General features: G+C 33.5%; 1 protein-coding gene across 2 annotated transcripts in view; it reads right to left on the bottom strand.

Annotated features, from left to right (window-relative positions):
- The window catches only part of LOC129243697 (probable serine/threonine-protein kinase DDB_G0282963), a 282,479-nt gene that overhangs the window by 174,725 nt on the left and 89,970 nt on the right, over nucleotides 1-17,784 (bottom strand). For both annotated transcript variants that reach the window (XM_054880905.1, XM_054880904.1), the window contains exon 2: nucleotides 11,555-11,786. The gene's annotated coding sequence lies outside the window, so the exon portion shown is untranslated. The remainder of the gene's footprint in view (nucleotides 1-11,554; nucleotides 11,787-17,784) is intronic.

The following is a 17,784-nucleotide window of genomic DNA, read 5'->3' as shown; positions in this document are numbered from 1 at the left end:
ATTCATTGAAAAATATATATGTATATGTACATATATGTTTTCTTTACTTCCTAGTGGAGCATAGGGCGTCAAGCCCGCTTCTAATATATATCTTTTTCAACTGTATTTTCTTCCTATTTTTTATTTCTTTTTGGCCAAATTATGTTGAATTCTCACGCAATTCACTCAGTTTAATCAAATAGATTATCATACATACATGTTTGCTATACACAATTTTAACTTTCTAACACCACTAAATGTTCTTTTATATATTATTTCATATTTACATTTTAAGACTCTAAAGAACTGACAAATACAAAAATATTTTTTTTTTGCTTTTACTTCTGAAGTGTAGTAGCATCTTAATATACAGTTTCATAATAACTCAAATACAGACTCGACTATCTATCACAGCAAAGACACATCAACTGAACAACACAAATAAAATATTTATATTGATTGAATACGACATCAACGTGTACAGACGCTCAGATGTCCAGCAATCACTAACTAGCACAGTTACTTATAAAACTAGAAATGCTTATATAAAGAAAAAACAAAAAAATGTTTATGCATATTTTTTCCAGGCAAATCGAGTATTTGTAATCTTGCTTTCATGTCTTGTAACGTCGCATTTCAATTATAACTTTCAAACAGCGCATTTTATTTTACATGAAAAGCATTTTAGTTGTTTGAGAAAAAATTCATCTTCATACTTTTCTTTGCATTTCCCGGTGGTAAACTCAATTCCATTTTGCACAGAGCAACATTACATTTTGAACTCCAATCCGTTAATGCTGTTGCAGTTAGCAACAAACCACAAACTCATCTTCAGCTGTTTTTCATCTAAATTCACATCCACATCACCAAAGTGTGTCAAGGCCATTTGCATGCCGAATGACGTCTATGACGACTTCATGATTCCGTCAACATGTCTGAGCAACAAACAAAAACCAAATAAACTCACTTTTGTAATAGATGCAGAGCTTACGTTAAGTGAATTTCAATTGGCAGGCGGGTTAGAGGTGAGAGATGAAGGGCAATCGGGCAATCAGGCAATCAAAAAAGTGAATGTAGTCATGCATGAGTGTTGCATATTTACCGCTGCTCATTCGTAACGGCGTCACCACTAGCATTTGCATTGTTACCGCGGGCGTCAACAGTCGCCTCCGTCTCACTGTCGCTGCTGTCAGCTGTGGCCGAACGTGGTCGCTTCGCTTTGCCGCCAAAATGGCAAATCAATAACATTGCTGCTGTTGTTATTGCATACGGCTTTGCTGGAGTTGGTGCTGGCGGTGGTTTGGCATCCCTAATGAATTTGCAGTTTTAATTGTCACATTTTTATACACAACACATCGTTTCGAGCCCATACACAAAGTAATTCTGGTCGCAAGCACTTTTGAAGAATTTTAAAAATGTTTTGTTTAACAGAGACAAAGTGGCGGGGCAAAAAATTTAATTAAAACGCTGACTGTTAACAACGTATAACGGAATCACGAGGCAATTACACAATGTTGGAATTTTGAGTTTCAGTAAAACCTGGTAAAATATGTATATCTTAGTCCCCATTCACTTTACTTAATTTTTAAAATTTCCATTTCACTTCCACAACTTCAATTCAGTTAAAGTCAACATAGAACGATTTTGAATTACGCTCCTTTTAATTTATTCATTTTAGTTTAATTTAATTTTATTTTATTTTGCTTTTTTCATTTGGTTGGTTGGTTGGTTTAAGGGTGACCCCGCATCGGAGTGCCACATAGACCACAAGTTGGGTCCGTTGTGTTGCCCTAGAGCTCATTATTTTAAATGATTTCCCCACCTAACCGAGATTTTTATTGTAGATCTTTGTCAAAGATATTAATTCGTTTCGAGAATTTGATGAGAGATTCGATTCTCAGGTCCGAGAGTACTGAAAGATTGTCAATTGTTGGAGAGCCTAGAAGAGCGAGTCGACTTCTGGCTAGACCGGGACAACTGCACAGCAAATGTCTGCTCGATACTTCCTCATCTTCGTCCTCGCAGTATCTGCACAGGTCATTTTGAGGAACCCCGAGCCGACGTGCGTTAGTGCCCAAAAGGCAGTGGCCGGTGATAAGAGATATTATATGCCTTAGTTCGTGTTTCGATAGACTTATAAGGGTTTTTGTCTGTTTCAGATTGTAGGATGGCCAGATTTGTCTGGTCGTAAGGCAAGTAGTTTCCACTCGCCACCTCCGATCAGCAATGCTGTGAAATTCTCGATCAATGAGTAATTTACATGTTGAGAGCGGAATGTGTATAGTGGGTAAGTTACTAACATTTGATTGCGCAGCTCCAGCTCTTGCGAGCTCATCAGCTTTGCAGTTACCTTCGAATCCACAGTGACCCGGTATCCAGATAACTTGGACAGAATTCCGAACACTTATCTCGTTAAGAGATAAGAGACAGGATCGAACCACATCTGAGTGGGTATAAGAGGAGCTGAGTGCTCGAACGGCCGCTTGACTGTCGGTGAAAAAGCGGATATCCTCTAGTGATATTCTATTTTCTAAGAGAGTTTTCGCAGCATACCAGATAGCGCATACTTCCGCTTGGAATACGCTACAGTAGTCGGGTAATCTAAATGATAGATCGTTTCATTTAATTTTGATTTATTTTATTTTATTTTGTGGTTTTTTCTTACATACTTTATTTTTTTATTATTTTTCTACAATTTTTTTTATAATTTAATTGTTGTACTATAATAATTTTTTAATTTTATTAAATTGAATGTTATTTCGTTTAATTTAAATTTAATTTTATTTTATTTATTTATTTTATTATTAGGTATAATTTCATTTTTATTTAACCAACTTTAAGTTTCATTTAGTTCTTAATTTTATATTTTGTTTTCTTCTTTGCGATTTACTTTTTAATTATTTTTGTATAATTTTTTGCTTATTTAATTATTCCAGTTTAGTTTTTTCAAATTATATTACTTTCTTTAATTTCATTTTATTTTATTTTGTTTTATTGCTCTTTTAATTTAAATTTTTCGATTTTTCATAAAATTGTTATAGATGTTTAATTGTATTTATTCGTCTTAAATTTTTTTGTTAAATTACTCTGTTACGTTTTAATTTTTTATAAATACTTAATTATTTTATTTTATTTTTATTTATTTTTGTTTACTTTAATTAATTTAATTTAATTTCATTCATTTATTAATTTTTATTTTTTATTTTAAAGCAAATTTTTTAGTTAAGTTTATTTCATTTTATTATTTTTTGTCTTTATCCATTTTCCCTATTTTTCATAAATTTATTATAGGGATTTAATTTTATTTTCTTATGTATGTAAACTTTTTTTTTTACTTTATTCTGTTATAAATTTTTTTATAATTACTTAATTGTTTGATTTAGTTCTATTTTCTGTTCATTTTTGTTTTATTTAAGTTCATTTTATTTAATTTTATTTCCTTTCATTTTACTTTCAACTTTTTCTGTTGTTTGTTATTTTATTTTTTAAGAGAATTTTGTATGATTATTTAATTATTTTATTTTGTTTTATTTCACATTATTTCATTTTATTACATTCGTTTTTATTTATTTCTTTATATTAGTTTATTTCATTTCTTATATTTTTTAATTTTGTTTTTAACTTTTAAAATATTTTTGCATTATTCTTTTAATAAAATTTATATTTATTCAGTTATTTTATTACATTTCCTTTCACTTTATTTATTTATTTATTTTCTTTGTTTTTTTTTCGTTATTTGTTTTTAATTTATTCTCATTTTTAAATTACCTTATTTTCCCCTAATTATATTTTTTCATTTCACTGTATTGTTTATTTTTTTAATAAATATTTTACTTAGAATTTTTATTTATCCTATTTTCTAATTTTATATTATACAATTTTTATTTTAATTTCAAGTTACCATTCCCCATTTGATCCTGATTCATTTCGTTACATTCATTGCTATATCTCATTCTCAACTTTATTCACTACACCCGCAATATTTATAATCACTTTCACCAGGCATTCACGGCGTATGCATCACTTTATGCCTGCCGTCTCTCAACTATATTAAGTTAAGCTCGATAAAAAAATATTAAAGACCTCATTCATATTAATTTTCGATGGCTATTACTCACAGCGCGGGGCACACTCGCATTTCACCTGCCTTTATGGAGTTTACACAACACTTCTTGAATTTCCTATTCATTCACACGACCTGACCTCACCGCCAACGAATTTACATTACGACTATGTACATATTAATACTAATACACACATATCTACGTATATATGTAAATATGTATGACAGTTTATTTTTTCGCAAAAAAAACCCTGAGCCAACTGTTGGTCTCGGCCACCTGTCACACACGATTGCAAAATTGGGAATGACGACAACGATTGCTGCTGATCCACTAATACACTGCCTCAATTACTACAACGATTACAGCAGTAGCAACAAATTTATCGAGTACAAACAAACAAGCAAACAAATTTTACCAGTTAGCTCCCCAAGGGCGGCGAAAGCAAAGTTTGGAACGTAGCAAAAACGAGCACAATTAATATTTTAAAACTACGTCTCATTCGACGACTCTCGGCGCAGTTAGCCACTAACCCACTCAAAGTGCACAAGGGATGCTGTGTGAGTCAAGTGATGCTGTCGGCAGTAACGGTAAAGGTGGTAATGTAGGGCAGTTACAACAATACAACTATTATGGTGTGTGTAAAGTAACAACTCAGTACAAAACGAAAACATTCAAGGTCAAGGAGGGGGTGTATGGGGGTGGGCCACTTAAGTAGAGGGCAAATTAAAGCGCGTGCTCAAAGAGAAAGAGAAAGAGCTAATGGTGAGCGCTCTTTGATTAGGACGCTGGCCAGCCAATTGAGTTAGTTTTTACATTGAGTTGAGCGAAAATATCTGTGGGTAAGTAAGAGAAGAGGTTGGAAGAAAAACCACATTGTAAAAATGATTAAAGCAGCTCTAGGCGTTATGAACTATTCAAAACTAATAATAAGTAGTGCAAAGCACTCACTAAATTGTATTGAAATTCTTTATATTTAAAGAGACAGCCAAGGGAATACTTTTTAACGATGAAAAACTTAAGTATAATGAAACTCTGGAAGAAAATTGCATTAAAATCAAAAAACTCATAGCCTAATTTTTTTAATGATAAATCGAAAATTTCGTAAACATATTTAAAATAAAATAGAATGTGTACAAAAAATAAAGCATTCATGATTTGTTCTTTCTCGACTCATTCTAATTGCGAATAAGCGCCATAGCACTCTCTTACCAAAACCCACTCTGTTTATCGCTCTCATGCAAATTCTAAATTTTTGTACGCACCCTTACTCCCGCTCACCCCTGCCTCGTTGCATGACCTAGTCAACTACTTTCTTTGACACAAGCACAGCACGAAGCTCCGTGTATGCACCGTTGGCTTATGACCAAAAAAGGCCAACGCGGCGCCAGTGGAGTGATATCCTTCGCAACTTTGTGAATTGCGCATGAGATGCTCCATATATAAATACGACATCCACACATATGTATGTGAAGAAAAAAGAAAATCCATGATAAGACAAATAATGGAAGTGCAAATGATGAGGTAAATAGCAAAAAATTGAGAAACTAAGAACAAAGTTTGCCAGGTGTAGGTAATTGTATGGCAACGGTGGAAATTTTTTATGACCAGCTCATAACTTCATCTGCGTGGATGTGCATACAAACAACTATGTTAGTTGTTATTCAAGAACTTTTATCGGCACTTCACGAAGAGTGGGTCAGAACTGACAGCGTACAAACGAGCCACTAAACACCCAGCTCAAGTTACAACGGTGAAGGAAAAAGTTGCGTTCACTCGTTGTGAAGTGATGCATATTTGCCCTGCAAATATTACTTGTTTATGCGCCAGGGGATGGAAACTTTTTCAATTAGTGCAAAAAAAATGTTTCTAAATTTTTTCCTTTTTTTTACAAGCTGCTGTGGTGGGGTATATAATAATATGAAGAGAAGAGAAAGGGTTTTTGATAATTTTATTTAATAAAAATAGAGTAAAAAATGATGAAAATAAGATTAAATACAGAGAAGAGGATCGCTTTTTGAAAATAGTATTTAATAAACATTAAATTAAATTAAAATAAGTTTAATAAATTTAATTTAAATTAAATTAAATTAAGTTTAATAAAATAAAATAAAATTGAATTAAAATAAGTTTTAAAAATTAAATAAAATTAACAAAATAAGTTTAAATTAAATTAAAAAACAAAAATAAAATAAAATAACATGAAATAAAATCAGAATAAAAAAAAATGTAGTAAAAAAATTATAAATTTTTGGGGGGGGTGAAAATTGGTCTTTTAAAATGACTCACACCACATCATAAAACCCGCCATCTCACCAATGGTATGTTCAACCTGCATGGACTAAAAAAATCCTCTCGTCTGAAATCGTCGCCCACCCTGGAACTGCTTTCATATTACTTCAGAGTGGGGTTAAAGCGTCAAATCTTGCTTTTTCATTCGAGGAATATTTTCCAGTTTTTCGGACAATCTACTAATAACTGAACTTTCTTAATGTTCAATTAGGCCCTGGTACTTAAATGCGTACAGATTAACCCTAGCTTGTAAGATGTATAGCGGAGGTTTTTCATAGTAGTTTTTTCCTTCGAAAAAAAAAGAAAAAATCGTTTAAAAAACCAAACCTGTGATAAATATACAAATATAATGATGTAGAATTAAGATTTATATCATATTCTGTAAATTGTGCGATAACATAAATATTGTAACGTTTTCTACTTAATAAACTCTTATCTATTTTCCGCAAGTCTGTTAATTTTTTAGGTCAATTCTCACGGCTTATCGTTTTGTCAATAATATTTTTAGTGGTTATGTGTCCGATTTGCTGTAGATATATGAAAATAACTCGAATAGTTCTGGGGATACTATTATGGAATGTCTGCGATTTCTGAGTATAAACTCAGCTATTAATTAAAAAGAAAAGGCAAATCAGAGAAGATTGTTTTTAAAAATTACAAAAACAACAATTCTTCCCAAAAACTTTTAACAAAAAACTAAACTTTTGTGTATCTCAACAATAAATATAAAAAATAAAATAAAATAAAGAAAAATAAAAATAAATAAATAAATTTGAAAGATGTTAACCAAATTTTCAATATTAAATAAATCTCAAAACTTCCAAATTTTAGAAATTGGGTTTTTCCTATTATACTCGAGTCAACAAATGAACAAATTTGTTTTTTAAATAACAAAAAATTTTTTTTTGGGAAATTTTCAAATAAAAACTAAATTTTTTTTCAAATTGTTTTGTTTTTTTGTTTGAAAAAAAAAGCTAATTTTTTTTTTATGTGTATTTCAACATTAAAAATTAAAAAGGAAATAAAAAAATAAACAAATTTTAAAACTGTTAACCAAATTTTAAATATAATATTTAATAAATCCCAAAATTATCAAATTTTACAAATTTGGCTTACTTCCTATTATACTCAAGTCTACAAAGAAACAAATTTGTTTTTAATAACAAGAAAAAAAAAATATTTACCAAATTTTTTTTAAAAATAATTCTTTTTCTTTTTTTTGAAAAAATTAAAAAAAAAAATGTTTGGTCTAACTTTTCAATTATGTCAAAAACAGGTTACAATGTAAGACGCTTTAACAATTTCAATAACAACAGTAGTGAGGAAAATATCATAATACATGAGCACAGTGCAGAAATAAAATTAAATCAAACAACCAGCCCGCACTTCAGTGCAATGAAACAAACCGAGTTATTCAAAGTAATCGTCCAGCAAGAAATTAAAATTGAATGAACTGGGGAATTGAGAAAACTAATTTTATTTTGTCAAGTAGATTGCAAAGTGCAAGCCGTAAGAAATATTACTAAAATGTGTATGTTTATGGCGTGTATGCCTAAGCATAAGTATGTATTTATCCTTTTAAAAAAAGTTTGTATCAAAACATGAGTATAATAAATAAATATATATAAGTGCGTATGTGTACACCCTCTGCATATAAGTCTGAAGTGGAAAGTTCCCAAGTGTATGCCCAAGTGTTTTTTAGTTTAATTTCGGTTTTCATTACTTATTAACTTCTCCATATTGCTTAGTTTCAATGTCTGTATATGTAATAGGTGTTGCTTTTTGATGTATGGAACAGTCGGTCAAAACAGCTGTAAACTTGAAAAATAATCATGCAGAGATTTACAACCGAGTGGGAGTTTATTTCTAAGACGAGTGGTCAGTAAAAAAAATTTAGCAGAGCGCCAACTTCAAGCTCAGCATTTAAAGCAATGCTAAACCTCACGTGACTCATTAACTATTTATGTGTGCCCCAAAATGTACCGCCTGGTGTAGTTTGCATATCGGAGGTATCCTTATTCGGTACTGGTTCGAAACAAAATATTGAAGGCAATGCCAAAGCAAATTATCCTCGCTTTTTGGTTGCGTGCGTGACTAGAATAAGTTTTTTCTTGCAAGGGTCGCCCTTCGACAAACCTCCGAATGTAGTTCTATGAAAAAGCTCATAAAAAATCAGCTATTCGGAGTCGACTTAAAACTGTAGGCCCCTCCATTTATGGATCAACTTCAAGACGCACATAACAAGTTAGAGGAGGAGCTCCAATATACATACCTATATATATGTATATGAATATGGAGCAACACTTGTAATTCTGTCCTGAAAGTTCCCGAATTGATCTGTGTAGTTGTGATGAGGAGTCTAAGCTTCGAAACGAGGCTGGAGCCAGTCGTCAGTGGTCCAGTTTTTAGAGAAGCAGTATGCAATAAAGCTTCATGTGAAGCTGGCTAAAAAGAGCCTAGACACGACTTCTTCCCAGCAGACTTCTTCCCAGAGATCAAAAGAACGCTAAAAGGAACTCGGCCGTTTTAGCAGCTCCACACTGCAGGAGATTCCAGTTGACGACGTCCAAGGTGTCTTCAATGATTGGGTAAAGCCTTAGTAATCGTGCATCGAAGCAGGCAGAGAATATTTTGAAAAGTTCTGAACAAATTGTAAACTTATATTGAATGAGTAATTAAAGAAAAATCGTTTCGGAAAGATATATAAGCTCCACTCTTTTGGTAACTCAATCATGACAATAAAAACATCTTTCTATTGCCTATCTGGAATCCATTATTCGCTACTTTGGACTACTTTTCGTAAATCTACAAAAGTCAATACAATATTCTGTGCAACACAAGGCCGGAAAATTGGTACTTGGTCCAAATGATCAATCCAAATTATTTATAAGCACAAAATGTTATAAAAAATGCAGGCTAATAAAGCCAAACTCTTCGCCATTTTATTTTTTGTTGAATTTCATTATAAAAAAACAGCCGCTCCACTCACAAAACCACCCGTTACATGAACTTTTATATTTACTTTTGCTAAATGAAACATTTTATAGAGTAAACAAAAAAATTTACTTAGCAGCAGAATTTAGAGGGAAATGTTCTGCAAAAGGCCACAAAGTAAAAACACCTGATGCTGCTGACTCAATTATCAGAAACAGCGTTGCAGCCACAGTAATGAGCTTTACTAAACCCACAAACTTACACCACGCCATTCTTCCCCGAACAGCCTGGTTTATTGCCCCTTGAGTAGAGGAGGTCGCCGCCTGTTTGAAGGTGGCTGAATGGCCTTCAGTGAGTAAATATTGTAAGACAATGTGTTACTTGGTATATCTCTATGGATACAGCAGAAATATGACCACCTGTATATTTGTACGAGTATAGCACGTATGTATGTATGTGTTTTGTAGTGCTTTCTTTTCATTTTAAGTTTCTCTGGAAACAATGAAAGAGTATAATTTCACTGACTTGTAAAAAGAAGCTGTAGTTAAAATGACTTTTATTTTATGTTTGCATTTATGTAAGTACATAAATTTTTTATTTGCAATATGAATATAACAACGGGAGATTAACAAAAGTAATATCTTTCAATGCGGGAGATCAATCGGTTTGGAAAATTAACTGAAAGTAATTGCAGTAGGTGAATTTACAAAACGATAAAGTTATTAAATGGAAATTTTACAAATCGAACACATTTACTAATTTTATTTAATGGATATTTTAAATTTAGCAAATAAAAAAAGGTTTTTTGAAATTACTACGAATGGTGCAATGAAGCCCTCTTCTGCGCTCTACGTATTAGGATCCTCTGACGAATTATAGTCATGTGGAGGTGGTAGTTCGTTCGTATGTTGCCACTGATTGTACCACAAATATGTGGTCCTTGAATGAATTGTATGAAATGGTTGTACCCCTGAGTAATATTCTGGAGTTATTTTTCCACTCACGCGCACAAAAGCTGAAAGTATTAAAACATTGAAAAGATATTCTTCAGATTGTAAATGAATTTCAAATGCTAAAAAAAAAATGAAAAAATTAAAAGTGCTGGAGGAGCTGCCCCCCTTAATTGCCACCATTCGTACAAATGTTTTGGCAATGTAATTATATTGAATTTGAATTCTTTCCACTCCATATTCTAAACAATTTGCCCCAAAAATTATTATAGAGAAGATCTTCTCGAAAAGCACAGGAATTATTATGCTTTACAAGTTTTCATGTTGAAAGAATTTATAATTTATTTTACTATACCAAACAACTGCATTAGTCATCTACTTTTGTAAGCGCTGCTCGTCTACTGGACGATATGAGTGTATTTTAAATTAACAAAGCACTCTGCCTATTCTCCGCTGACACCTAGGCCATCTAAGAGCAAAACCTCAATTCAAACACCAAAATAAATGCCCAGGCATGTCGGCCTATTAACCCAGTGGCAACTTGGCAGTAGTAGAACCAAAGATTATCAACATTGCCAAATGCTTAAAAATTTCATAAATCTGTTGGCAAGCTTCGCAAACCAAATTAAAAGCGGTAAAAGTGTAGCCGCTAAGAGCTAATAGAAATCAGTGCGCTCCACCTCGCTATTCTAAACAAAATTTCATAATGGATTAGGCATAATTCTAAAGAAAACAAAAACGAAACAAATTTATAGCTGAAACTAAAGCATGCGAATACCTACGAACATAGAATATAAAAATACCAAATGTAAAGCGGAAAGGTTAAGAAGGCCAGGGAAGCTAAATTTCTCGCTTGATTTTGTTTTATTATTTTTCGAATGCAATTGACCCAAATCGATGACGATCAATGACCATCGACGATTGAAATCGAATGCTAAGCCAACTGAACTTTTGGCTGTTGCTAACAAAAAGCCAGCGAAGCGCGCGGCAAGTGGAGACAACTTTTTGGTTTACAAGAGAAAATACGACAGTGTGAAACTGAAATATCTGGTATACATACATTTGCTATAATATAATATTTATGTGCATATGTGTGTGTGTGTATGTGTAATAACTTTGCTATGCAGCGCAAATTTGTTGCTTCTTTTCGTTGCTTGTGCAATTTTTAAATTTTATTTGAGTTTGCACAAATCATTTTCGGTTCACTAAATTTCCAGTTCATCTATCCATTCACTTTTTTGTGTTTCTTCTTTTGTGATTTTTTTTTACTTTTTACTTTTTATTTATTAATTTTTTTTTTTTTTTTTTGCTTGAAACACTTTGCTTTACTTTACTTACCTCTGAGTATAGTTTTTTTTAGTGTTGGCAATTTCTTTGACGTGCTACTCGATTTTCAAATCGATTCGACGCGCATAAATGCGATAACTTTGAGAAATCCTCTGCTTCCCCTCTTCTCTTGCGTTGTATGAGCAATCAACTTTTGTGCAAGTCGTTTCCGTTGTGTCGACAATTTTTTTTTATAGTTCACATTGTTTTATATGAATTGCATGAAAGTAAAAGTGAGCACGAACTGAAAAAAGAATAGAAAACGAGGGTTACTTCAATAAATAAAATATTATGCAGTCAATTTTTCAATCAAATGGTAATTATATGTTAAATTTTAATGTCATTGCTTAAATTTTTTTTTTTAACTAGTTAATACTCGTGCCATTTGCGGCCTCACACAGTGGGATGGACTGGTATTGTAAGTGAAAAAATTAATGTCTTAGTTTTAAACTAAAATTTCTAACTTATTTTTGGCTACCGATGTAGATTTTGTTACTACGTTAATGGATTTTAAAATTATTTAAACAATTATCTAGTTCAAAATAAAATAATTCGAAATATTTTTTTTTATTTAGTTAAAAGTAACCTATCTATGAATGCTCTTAAGGCGGAGCTCGTCCTATACGCGAGAAACTATCGAATACCCAGGTGGCTCTCCATTAGCGCTTTCTGACAAGATTAAATAATTAGATCTCATGCTTGATAGAAGGTCAACATGGAAGCCCAATGCTGAGGAGGGCATAAGGAAGCCAAAAGCCGATGTGTGTTGATGCAGGGATGTTATGGGCAAAATATGGGTGATTTCATCTAGAGCTGAAATTCGGCTTTATAATATTACAAAAACCAATGCTAAATGTGGTACCTGTCAACATCGCAGGCAAAACTGCCCCGGCACGAGCCACAATCAAACTAAGAGGTTCGGGCTACAGACTTAATTTCACTTACGGGTATTCAAGTATCCTCAGAAACTTTGAAATCATCTCGCTGCCTACTCATCAATATACACCCACGCTTAGTTTGAGCGGGATATTCTACACTCACATTCAAACAAGGGATCAAGTGTGCAGCATTTGAGAACAAGGCCCGGTACGCCTGTTCACAGATGGCTCAAGATTGGACGGAAAGTTTGGCGGAGGAGTATTCTCTAAATCAAATTCAAGTTGAGGCTTTCGAACCACGGCAGTGGGTTCCAAGTGGAAGTAGCCGCATTCAAATAAGTAACTGGATGGTTGTTTACCTTATTATAACTGTCAGCCAAACGGAAATTAAGACCCTTTCGATCGCATCTACATTCTTTGGTATTAGGCTCAACTGGGTACTTCGTAGCAGGAAAAAGTGCGCTCGCGATACACTTAAGTCCACGTGGTAGGGAGCTTCTAAGGTTGGCAAATGCTTAGCTCTCGAATTATGCGGATGCCCTTATCGATTATTGTCCGCGAGGTATACATGCTGTGAGACTCGGCATTACTTTGAATAATCTGTGAGTCAGCTGCCAGAAGGATAAGGTGGGATCATCTCAGCGCATTCTGCTTAGCTGTCCTGCTCTCATGGGATTAAGATTTACTATGTGATAATATTAGCATGAAGCGGTTAACACGACCGTGCTTTTGTCATCGTTCGGCAATAGAACAGTTTTCAGATCTCAGGACCACTGTCGAGATTAATAGTCTGCAGGTCTAGGTTCGGTTTGCTAACTTCACTTTTTGGCATTTTGTCCACCTAGTTCTCTGATCCATCCTACTGTGCGCCACTTACATAAGTAAAAGATTTCAAATTTTATTTTAATCCAAGTGAATACACATTTTTAAACGGCAAATGCGAACATTTTGATAAATCCCAGCTAGATTAACCATAAAAATATATTATTCCTTTAAAGCTATAGTAGAATATTTATTTGAAGCGAAATTTTATGCCTGAAATTTATTTTAATTCAATTTGAACCAACTCATTTAGATCGCTGCCGACCCATTGGGATACTACGGTAGCAGTTTACCTGCTATTCCTCGTTTAACCATTTTGCTTAAGTGCAAACCTATTATTCTGACTCACACTTATATCCCTAAGGGCATCAGTATCATTCAAGAATGATGACCCAAAGCATCTAAACCTAGTGGCATACCTCACAAGACAGTGACAGAGAAAATCTCTGACAGACTCTCCCTTGTCTCCCCTTCTCATTCTTGCAGCTTCCGCAAAAATCTAAATTAGGTACGTTCAATACTTGACCATTTCGGCCAAGGATACAATGGCCTTAATCAAAGCATCCAAAATAGAGATGTTTTTTCTTAACCGATTTAGTAGCACCTTTGACCGCCAGACGTCCCACACTGCTACTTGTATCACGCAGTTTTAAGTTGAGATAAGTATACCTACAATCTCCATACCAAGAAGGTGGCGAGTGGTAGTGTCCTCTCTCGCTAATTTGTCTTCAATTCCCTTCTACGAGACAATGTCTGGAAATATTACGGAAATATTCTACCATCTCATTAAAAGATGCCCGAGATTTGCGAATAATGTTGTAATTAGTGACAATCCCACCAAGAGATTTACTTGCCGTTTGGCTATCAGAATAAGTATAGGTTTCTTTAAAAGCAGTCGCATTTTTGCATAAGCTGCTGTCTGGCGACCTCAGTAATGCCTAGAATTTCCTACTGAAATACGCGGCAGTGGTTTTTAGGATACACCAGCCAGTTAATAAAATTAACCAAAGATTCAAGAAGGAAGAAGGCTTGTTTACAACAGTCTTTAATAAACTATCATACGTAAACTTTTCATAAGCTGAGAAAGAAAGAAGGAGCCTCTGATAGATGTTGTAACAAATAAAATACCCATATTTGAACTGTTAGGGCGTCTAATTTAAGAGTTAAGAGTCAATTACAAAAAATACTAATAGTTTCGCTCCTATACATTTATGCACATTTTTGAGTCAAAATAATCTTTTAAGAAATGAACATAGATGAAAGTAATAATAAATGTGGATAAGTAATTAAGTATACGACAGGCTAGGCGGTAAACGGCATCAACAAGGCACTGCGATAATGAAAAAGTTCATTAATCATAACCGAGAAAATAAAAATGCCTAAAATTGTAGTAAGTTCACTATAAAAAACAATCGTCATAAGGTAATAAAGTTGTAAAAATGCCGCTGGGGTGGTCCGCAGGCTATATACTTATGCATATATATAGGAATGTATGTGTATATGTATGTATTGTATGCCCACATTAAACAACTGTTTTCCTTATATAGGGTGGTTAAGTTTCAAGGGCCGGTGTTGACTTTGAATAAAATACAATTTTTTTAGGAAATTTTTGTCATTTCTCTTTATTATGATAATATTGGTATGGCTCAATTACGTGTGGAACAATGTGCCGATTTATCTCATCCTTTAGCTCTTGAATTGTTGCTGACTTATCGACGTACACCTTTTCTTTCAAATAACCCCAAAGAAAGAAGTCCAACGGTGTCGTTGATGTTTAGGTGTGGTTCACATTCAACATCGGCCCTTGAAATTTAACCACCCTTTATAATCACCTGCATACATCTAGATGTGTTACAATCTTGCGCAAAAGTGTACGACCAGCAGAGTGGAAGTCAAAAGTATTGAATTTATTACAACAAAAAATTTACTAAATGTTCCTTCTTAGTAACTTATGAATTTTATGTTAAATCTGCAATTGGCAAATTGTGCTTTTAGAAGTTTAGTAAAATCAAGAGAGAGTTTACCAAAGTGTGCGGAGCTTTAGATCGATAATTAATAGAAAATAGGCACTGCTTGGCGAGTAAGGGAGAACACACAACAGAAACTTGAGCGCTTGTTTCAAAGAAAGTTTAGAGGATTAGATATAGCCTTTTATGATTAAAACTTCAAAGGGTCTGTGAAGTAAGTAGAGCTCTTCCAAGAGTACAATATGCTTGCCACAGAAGTGCGTCGCAATTAGAAGCTGTAAAACACTTGAAGCGCAGTGTTAAAAATAACGTTTGGAAATGAAAAAATAATTTGTACTTACATAACAAAATTTTATTATAAAAATATTTATATACAAGGTAGCGCAAAATTAATCATAAACAATTTCGTTTTTTAATAAAATATTTACTTAAAAAAAAAAATACCAGTCTAACGGTTAGACGCGATAGAAGTGAAACCTTCCGTAAAGCAAACTGAGAGAGAATGAGACGAAAGCAGCATTAGGAGCGGGATAATTATAGGTTCATTACCATATAATATTGCTATAAATTTCATATTTTATTTTCTTCATTTTATTATTATTCATCCTCAATGTTTTCAATTTCAACAAATGATACGAGTGGTTTATGATAGCTAAAATATGATACAAATGCTTTAGTTTCGATGTTGTTAACATATCTTTGAAATACCGCGTCAATTGTTGTTTTTGATCGTGTTGTCGATTCAGTGCGATTGTTACACATTTTTAAATTGAATGTTGTATTGGGAAAGTCAATTAAGGGAACCGCTGTGTCCAATGCAAAATTTACGTTAAAATCGCCACTTAAAATCATTGGAACTTTATCGTAATCTTTTCTAAGTATCCGCGATACTTCTGGTGTATACTTTATTAAATTTTCGTGAATGAATTCCGTGATGCTATTTATTGATTGATTCGGTGAAACATAAATTGCCATAATTAAAACTGTTTTTCCATTGCTCAATCTGGTTTCGCATGCACATATTTCTCCCACTTTAGAGAGCTGAACAGACAGTGTTCTAGTTGCTGTGCATTCAGATCTACATGTGGAGTTACAATACGAGCACCGTCATTTTGATTGTGATATATTGCAACACCGCCTGCAATTGCGGTAAATATTTAAAAATGAAAATATTTACGAATATAAAAATACGGACGCAATACAGCACACGCGGTTGCTATTATGAGCGTCGTAACGCGTATATTACACAGACGTACTAACTTACACACAAACATTCGTAGGACGCTTGGTCTAAGCAAGTATTAGGTAATGTAGTATAGGTATACATAATGCATTCTCGCTCACCGTGGCTCCATAATACGCAGGCGCGCACACATACGTACTAGCATACATACAAACATACATACGTATGACGCTTGAACTAAACCCCAAAGCAAGTAATAGGCAGTGTAGTATACATGCTACAATACTCACTATACTAGCGTGGCTCAGCAGTACGCAGCCACACACATACACGTATATCAACATATAACGCTTCGTAGTGTCGCTTTTTCGTTTCATCGAGTCTCAAATCACTCCCAACGATTCTAAAAAAGTTTTCACTTCAAAATATTTTGAGTGATGGAAATCTCTATTTTCACCTTTACGTGCTCCATTGCTTGCCTCTTTGTATACTGCAGCTGTCTAGTTTACAAGTGTCAAATATGATTGACGTAGGACGCTATTTGCAAAAATGCCAAATCTTCCGTTAGGATGATTAATTTTGCAATTTTTGTATCCTATAAAATAACGTTAATTACAACAATATAAATCCTTGGCCAAGCGCTTGGGTCGAGCTGTTCTTACAATTTCTACTATGCATCTGATTTTGCCAGGGTCAGATAAAGTAAATTGCGCAACATAACAATAACAATAGCAATAAGTTTTATTCGATGTGAACCCTTGACCTTAATATTCATAAAATAAAAGCAAGAAAAGTACCTCAAATACATTTTTTACTTACTCCCATATAATGAGTACTGTTTGTGAAAATCTTATTAATCACCTGCAGCGTTTTCTTGTTTACCTGCCTTGTTTACAAACCCCTAATAACCGTCCCATTAGGCACATAATAATAGCTCTCGAAACAATGCGGGATAAGAGTCATAATTTTAAATTGTTCGTAAACAGTAACAACAGCCGCTAACTACTGCAGTTAAATTCGCTCGAAAATTAGTAAAGGCAGCAAAGAAATGAAACGATGATATCAGCTGACGAAAAGTTCATTTAGCAAAATTTAGCCCATAAAGCGATTATTGCACTGCCAATTCTTCATTCATTCCAAAATTAATCTCAAACAGAGCACAAAAGAGGAGAGCATTACTAGACTAGCACACATGTAGAGGTAGCTTCGGTGTAGCTGAGAACAACAAAAGCAGCAGCGTCCTGCTGACAATACTCGTAACGTATCTGCGTTCCATAAAGTACTATATAATATGGATATGTATTACTCATATCTAAGCAACTACACGAGTATTAGGGTGGTCTGTTTTTCAACCACCAAAGGTAAGGTCTGATAGTGAAATGCTGCATATTG

Source organism: Anastrepha obliqua, chromosome 4 (assembly GCF_027943255.1).
Source record: "Anastrepha obliqua isolate idAnaObli1 chromosome 4, idAnaObli1_1.0, whole genome shotgun sequence".
NCBI classification, from domain to species: Eukaryota; Metazoa; Arthropoda; class Insecta; order Diptera; family Tephritidae; genus Anastrepha; species Anastrepha obliqua.
This window is presented reverse-complemented; position numbering and strand designations above follow the sequence as displayed.